We start from the raw sequence: 8,568 nt of genomic DNA, 5'->3' as shown, positions 1-8,568 counted from the left end.
CCCACTGGACAACTCAGTGACTGTGTCAGCATGAAGAGGACGAGGAATAAGGAGTGATCAGTGATGAAGAGTGGTGAGTGAGATCGTGCAAATGCGACCACGCCTCTATGGAGGTCACAGGCAGACCAGGGCAGCCCAGAGACCTGGGCCCTCAGCAGCAGTTCTGGAGCACAAACCTAAGCTACCCCACCCTGAAGACGACTCCAACATCACCCAAAGGGCGGCAGAGGAGAGCCCCCCATGGTCTTGAGGCACAGGCCCCAGTGGGCCAAGATTGGCAGCCACCGGCCCTGCCAGGGACCGGCCACCCAGGGCAGCCCAAGCGCTGGGTCCAAGGCCCCAGGAGCCCAGAGGCGGCCGCCCCACCACTCAAAGGTAGAGAGCCCGCACTATGCCTAGGAGGACCAGGTCCCTCCAGACAACCACCCGGCAAGGGCTAGCACACACCTCAATGTTCCCGCCGCACACCCCAGGAAGCAGGAGTAATATTTTGTTATTCCTGAGTGCTATATTTATAGGTGCCAATGCATTGGCACATGTATTACTATCGCTTTTTCCGTTTCCATCACAAAACTTTGGCATGTATCTCCTCTCACAGTTTCGACTCTACACCCACAAAAGTTATATCAAAACATGCATCTTGATCAGGTATAGTGTGCTATGACTTGTTTCTCTACAAAAATCTTACGGTGTTTACGTTATTCGTAAAAAAAACTCGTACTTCCACATAAAAACATCATTCAAACTTTAACGGGTCACAAAAATAAAACTTTGGCTATTTTAAAGGACGTTTTCATATCTTTTACAGTTTTCACACAATCTCAGGTTGGAAAAATTCCAAAATCCCAAAAATCTCTCTCCATTCTAGCGCACACTCTAATCAAAATGGAGCAAATTAAGTTGGTTTCAAAAAGGACCTCAGTTCATTTTTAGCTGGGACATACAGATTTTGAGCTACAGAGTTCAAAGCATCACAAAGTTGACTTTTTTTTTTCTCCCATTGAGCACCCTTCTGCAGGAACTCTGTTTCTTAGACCTTCACTCAAATCTCATGTTTTTAACTTGACGCTGTTTGCATTAGAGTGAAATAAATTACATCACTGTGTTCCTCAGACCCTCCTGATACAGTGAATTTTTTTTTTTTTTTTTTTTGATATCTCTTATAGTTTTCTCTCAGCGAAGAGGAGTTTGGAGGGTTGATCAGAGTGAGGGCGCCAGTTCTCCTTCTTCTCTCTCTGTGTCTTGGACTGAACACACGGGAGGCGACGGCGCTCCTCCTCCATCATTTTCTATGGAACCTGCGTATTGAGGCGAAAATTGCTGCCCTCCTCCACAGGCGACATTCGTGCATGTGAAATGTTGCACTCGTTCACATAGACGTGCACACAGGGTTTGCGACGCGACACAAGAAAATAGAAAAATGTTAAATTTTTGTTGCTGTCACCTGGCACTACAGCCAACCAGCGAGGGGCTTCATGGACTGACCAATGAGAGCAGGCTGGACAGCGCAGTCTGCAAACACTTTGAACATGGAAGAATAGATCATTTTAGCTGTGTATGACTTTCCCTCACTTTACGATAGGCTACGTCACGCAAAAATTATAGAGATGTAAATAAAAAGGCAGCCGTGTGGCACCAGAGTGAATTAGTCTGAATGTAGGTTCTCGATTTATCTGGATCAACCTTGAGGTCCATCAAACGATGACATTCACGAACTCGGATGAACCCGGGGTTGTCTCTCATTTATACAGTAAACAGCAAGATTTCTGTCAATTTGTGCAAAATCTTCTGACTCTCCATCTATTCTACTTTGTCACATCACGGACTGGTTTGAAAATGTCAAAATCCCCACCAATATCATAACTAGTGCTGGGCACGTTAACGCATTAATCACGCTTTAACGCAACGCTCAATTAACGCCGTTAATGCAGCGGTGCATCTGATGTAATCAGGAGAGAGCAGGTTGATTAACATGAAGAGACGTTTTCTGTCTGGAACTTAAGAAAGAAAAAGAACCGACGATTATCTTTGTCTGTCAAAACTCATGCAGATGGACAGAACATTGTGATTTTTGGACGGGAAACTGCTCCCAAAGACAATGCTCCTCCAGCCGCTGTTCCCACTCCTCAGTAAGAACAGCAGCTATTGGCTGTCCTAGAAGTTGCTAGAAGTCGCTAAGTAGCATCATCAGCCTGGTACATATAGTTGTAATGGATGCTGCCATAAAGAGGGATTTATAAAAATACAACAGAAAAATGTTTAGAACAGCAATAAATAAATAATTAAAATAAATAATTCTGTCAATATTTTCTTTATTTAGTTCAGTTTTTTTTTTTTTTATTAGGAGTCTGGAACATTTTACAACATTTTTAACTTGTTAAATATTTCCTCCACACTCTTCATTAACAGACGTTACTGTGACGGTAAACCAGCAGGATCCTCCAGCAGCAGCTTCTACGTTTCATTTCCAGCCTGGTCATGAAACAGAGCTGAACATCGTCTGAATGCAGCAGCTGCTGCTGCGATAAGACCAAGCCTCGTATGAGAGGGTCTGCACAGCACCGCTCCTCGTTGGGAAGATAAACTCCCTTCATTCACCTCCGTCTCCAAAAGTCTAGTAGAGGGTCTGAAAACATGATAATACAGCCACAAAGTTGCTACGCTGGAAACACTGAGGAATAATAAATTCCTCCAAGACCCGCCTCTTTCCACACATTAGCCAATCACAGTGGTCGTTCGTCCCCGCTCACACACACATTGGCTGCCGTCTTCTTCGTTGGTGTTCATCTCCTTTTCTCGTATTGAAGTTAGTTTGAGGCAAACCAGCAGCTAATTTGTTATGACTGAACTACTGGGCTGAGGAGAAACCTGGAACCAATGAAAACTGGAAACCATTCTAACCTGAAAACCTCCAACCCTGGAAACCTACAAACCTAGAAACCCTGAAACTTAAAACCCTGGAATCCTGGAATACTGTAAACCATAAAACCCTGTAAACCTGAATCCTGAAACCTAAAACCTGGAAACCTGGATTCCTGGATTCCTGGATACATGGAACCCATGAAACCTAGAAACCTTGGTAATCTGAAAACCTAGAATCCTGTAAACCTGGAACTCTTGAACACTAGAAACCTAAACCCTGAAAACATGAAAACCTGGAAACCTTAAAACTTGGAAACCTGGAGTCCTTGAAATCTGGAACCTATGAAAATTGGAAACCCTGCTATCCTGAAAACTTCAAACCATGGAAACCGGAAACCCTGGCAAACCTGGAATCCTGGAAACCTAAAACCCTGGAAACCTGCAACCCTGCAAACCAGAAACATCGGATCCTGGAAACCTAAAATCCTGGAAACCTGCAACCCTGCAAACCAGAAACATCGGATCCTGGAAACCTAAAACCCTGGAAACCTGAAACCCTGGATACCTAGAAATCTGGAAATCTGAAACCCTGAAACCCTGGAAACCTGAAATTGGGAATCCTGGAAACCTAAAACCCGGAAAACCTGAAACCGTGGAAACCTGGAAACCTGAAACCCTGGAAACCTGAAACCTGGAATCCTGTCAACCTAAAACCATGGAAATCTGAAACCCTGAAAATCTGAAACCTAAAACCCTGGAAACCCTTGAATCCTGGAAACCTAAAACCCTGGAAACCTAGAACCTGGAAACCTGGATTCCTTGATACATGGAACCTATGACACTTGGAAACCTTGGTAATCTGAAAACCTAGAATCCTGTAAACCTGGAACTCTTGAACACTAGAAATCTGAACCCTGGATACGTGAAAACCTGACAACGTTAAAACCTGGAAACCTGGAATCCTTGAAACCTGGAACCCATGAAAACTGGAAACCCTGCTAACCTGAAAATCTCAAATCATGGAAACCTGGGATTCTGAAACCTGGAATCCTGGAAACCTGCAACCCTGGAAACGTGAAACCCTGAATCCTGGAAACCTAAAACCCGGAAAACCTGAAATCGTGGAAACCTGGAATCCTGAAAACCTAAAACCTGAAACCCTAGAAACCTGGAATCCTGGAAACCTGCAACCCTGGAAACCTAAAGCCTGGAATCCTGGAAAGCTAAAACCCTGGAAACCTGAATGCCCTGGAATTTTTGCTTAAGTTCAGAGACTGTGTCACCTGCCGGTGTTCCACAGAGATGACTGGTCACCGGGATCTTGGCAGACATCCCTGCAGACATGATGCTGCCTCACAGGTCCGTGCATGAAAAGAGTCCCCATCACAAAAGGGAAAAGCCTGATTTCCTGGTCGACTGTGAACATGTCAGCAGGCTGCTGGGGTTCTACCTCTGAGCGGAAGACACTTCTCTACTGAGTGCATGCAGAGTTTGAGCTGATAGATGAGGCAGGAAAGGTGTCTGTGCAGAGTGAATACCTGAATCTTTTTCCAAGCTAGGAACAGAGAATTAAGCTGTCCAGGTTCAGTACCACTTATTCTGTTTGCAGAGTGACTTCGGTCTGATACATATTTGTCTTCCATGGAAGCACCATCTCTGCCCTAAAGGTTCACCTTCCATAGACAGGTAGTTCAGATGATGAGTGGCTGAAGGTTTTTGTTGTTCTCTTGTGTAGCAAGTTGTGGTGCAGCTGCTATCACAGGCAGCAGAGCTCAGAGAATCCAGAGTGAGAAATGAGTCCATCTCTTTGTTTTTGGGCAAAATTTAGACCACCATGTTCAGGTTTCATCTTTATGTGGGACGCCATCTTGGTGAAGTTGAAAGTGAGTGAAAAGTCATGACAAAGTTTGTCTTCACAGCCTCATCGTGTAAAACAAGGACATGTTCATGGAGATCTAAGCTAGAATTTCCAAACAGATACCGTATATAGTGAACATGGTCATGCATTAAGCACCTTCACTCAGGGATTGTGAAACAGGCTTTGCTGCCACATCTGAAGCATCTCTGGAAACAAATGAAGTGACTGAAGGTGAAAAGCAAACATCTGTTCGCAGTCAGACCATGGATTTCCTTGTGTAGACTGATAATTAAACTTTGCAATCAATATAGCAAATGATCCAGATTCTAATGATGATTAGGCAGTAGACCGTGATCGGTAGATGAGGGGCAGCTGCTGAGATCAATAAGGAGGGCTTTGGGTTGAGCTACGACATGGTCAGCTCTACCTGGAGAAGCTGTGCTGCTGGACCTATTCATGTTCTGAGGTTGCTAATGAGATCTGTCGCTCACGGCAGTGTGTTTTTATTTACACATGATAGTTTTTTTTTTTTGTTTGTTTTTTTTACTTGTCCTGTCCAGCATCATAGCAGCAAAATGATAATCTGGTTGCTATATCATGCTGAACAAATTTGCTCTGCCAAGGGGAGGCCTATGGGTAAAGCTCCTCTTGATAATGTGATTAATTTATTTATTTATTTACTTTGAATCACGGAATCTATGTAATCTTGCTGGATCTGACCGGAGGGGACAGAAAAAGATGGAAAATAGCAAAAAAGAGCAAAACGGAAAGAAGAAAGGAGACAAAAAGATCACAGACAGAAGGAAAACGACCCTTCAATCCACACCATCACCAGACAACAAACTGTTACACCTGTACATGAACACACCAGAAAATTTCCTACAACTTTTACAAAAGCAGAAACACACACACACACAAAAAACAAACAACAAAAAAAAAAAAAGGGCTGCCAGTCATTAAGAGTTTTTAAATAATAACCAAATCAAATCAAAAAGACATAACAGCAACCAGATACTAACTCACAGGAAAAATGCAAAATTTTTTTTTTTTTTTTTTTTAATAATTATCGCTTAATATTAAAAACCCACTAGACAACTCAGTGACTGTGTCAGCATGCAGAGCATGAGAAGCAAGGAGTGATCAGTGATGAAGAGTGGTGAGTGAGATCATGCAAATGAAACCTCGCCTCCACGGAGGCCAGAGGCAGACCAGGGCCTGGGCCGGGCCATCAGCAGCAGACCCTGAGCACCAACCCATGCCACCCCACCACAAAGACGACTCCAGCCCCACCCGAAGGGCGGCAGAGGAGAGCCCCAGCAAGAGCCCCCCACGGTCCCGGGGCACAGGCCCCAGTGGGCCAAGATCAGCAGCCGCCGGCCCCGCCAGGGACCGGCCCACCCAGGGCAGCCCAAGCGAAGGGCCCAGGGCCCCAGGAGCCCAGAGGCGGCCGCCCCACCCCCCAAAGGCAGAGGGCCCGCAACATGCCTAGGAGGACCAGGCCCCCCCAGACAGCCACCCGGCGTAGGCCAGCACACACCCCGATGTTCCAGCCGCACACCCCGGGAACCAGGGTGTTATCGGCCCCCTCCCCCCACTCCCCATCTACTTCAACCTGCACCCCATATAACCCCACACTCACACCCTCCCCCGTGCCGCACCCACAATCACTCACCACCACACAATCACGCCACACACAACCCTCCCACCATGCCCCGTGGGGGACACCCCAGGCGGACCAGCGGACAGCGAGCCCCAACCCCCATAGAGCCAGCAGCCCACCAGTGCAGCCACCCCGGGACCCAGCCCCTGAATGGTCTCCTCCGTTCCACCCCGCATGGCTCCACGCCCCCCAACTCCCTACGTGTGTGTGTGTGTGAGACAGAGAGAGCGGGAAGTAAGAGGGGTCCGGGGATGTACGTCCAGAGGGAAGCAAACGCACGCACACAAACATACCCCCCCATTCACACAAACATCCAAAGTATAGACACACACACACAACACACAAGCATCCCTGTCTCACACCCCAGCACCTCCCCCTATAATCCCCCGAATCCCACTCAGCCCTCCTTCAAACCCCTACACCCCCCCTGCCCCTGGGCCATACCCTGGGTCCCAGGGTGTCAACCAGACACCAGGGCATGCACCAACCCACACCACGGCAGCACATCTGGGCAGGCCCAGACCCCAGGCACATACGGAGCCCACCACCCCGGAGGGAGGAGGACCACCCCCGGGCACCAGAGCCCAGAACCCCCACCCAGCCCGCCCCAGAATAGCCCGGCCACCCGGCTCAGGACCGACGCCCACCAACCCAGGCACCACCAGTGGCCTCACCCCCCGCCACGAGGCGACTCCAACCGCTGGCCCCCTCAACCCCCGACGGGGCCAGACTCAGAGCCACCCCCACCGCAGAGCAGCCCGGTCCCGCATCACGGGCAACCACAAAAAACCCGCAACCACCAGTCACTCCCGGCCATTTCTCAAACCCCCATAGCAACGAGGTCACAGTCCTCCACCTACACTAAGTGATGGAACTAAGCACAGGGGACCAGAAGGAATGAGATTCAGCCGAATAGTTCTTTAAGGAGGCAGACATTGTCTCATTACTGATGTGGTCAACTAAGAGATTCCTAAACTGCTGAATACACAGATTATTTTTGTTTCTCCAGTTCACAAGGATAGTTTTCTTTGCGATGCATAATGCTGTGCGTATCATGTGTGCAGAGTTAATTGCCATATTAATGTCACCCAAGTCACCTAGTAGACATAGTGCGGGGATTGTAGAAATATTACATTTAAACCATGTTGACATGTCCACACATACCTGAAGCCAGAACCTGCGGACAGGTGTGCAGGACCACAAGGCATGGAGGTAGTTATCTGGTGTGTTTTCATTGCAGTGTGTGCAGATGTTTGATTGTGACAGACCCATCCTGAACATCCTTTGTCCTGTATAATGAGTTCTATGCAGAATTTTGAATTGTATTAGTTGCATATTTGAATTTTTAGTCATTTTAAAGGTGTTTAAACATATTTGTGACCATTTGTCTTTATTAAAGTTACTGGATAAGTCACCCTCCCATTTTGAAGTTGGAAGACAGATTGAGTCTTCTAGTTTAGATAATAGTCTATATGTTTTTGATAATAGCTTTGGGGCATTGAGATTCATGAATTCTGCCACCCTAATAGGTAGCTGTAAGTTTAATTGATTAATGGTATATTTTTTACATATAATAGATTTAAGCTGGTGATATTCTAAAAATGTTTTGCTACTGATTCCATATTGTGAAGTGAGAATATTAAATAAGAAGTTTCCATTTTTTATTATATGTTCTAACTGTTTTATTCCTTTATTTTTCCATTGAGTAAAATTGATAAGCTTTTTGTTTTGCAGGATGTCAGGGTTGTTCCAGAGGGGTGTAAACTTACATGGAAAAAGTGAGGATTTGGTTATTTTTTAGAAAATCCCACCAAGCCACTAAAAAGGAACTGATATTAATGCTTTTAAAACACTTATGTGTTTTGATGGTTGAGCTGATGAATGGCAGGTCAGAGATAAACACATCCTCACACAATGCTTGCTCTACATCTAACCATGTTTCATCCAGACTGCTAGGTTTAAGCCATTTGGAGATATACTGCAGCTTGTTAGCTAAGAAAACATGATTAAAGTTGGGTAGCTCCAATCCGCCTCTATCTTTAGTCTGTTGTAAAGTTTTTAGACTGATACGTGATGGCTTATTTTTCCATAAAAATTTAGATATATGTGAGTCCAGTGACTTAAACCAACTGGAGGATGGTTTAGTGGGTATCATTGAAAACAGGTAGTTTACTTTAGATAGAACCAT

This window comes from Melanotaenia boesemani, chromosome 1 (genome assembly GCF_017639745.1).
Source record: "Melanotaenia boesemani isolate fMelBoe1 chromosome 1, fMelBoe1.pri, whole genome shotgun sequence".
Classification (NCBI taxonomy): Eukaryota; Metazoa; Chordata; class Actinopteri; order Atheriniformes; family Melanotaeniidae; genus Melanotaenia; species Melanotaenia boesemani.
This window is presented reverse-complemented; position numbering follows the sequence as displayed.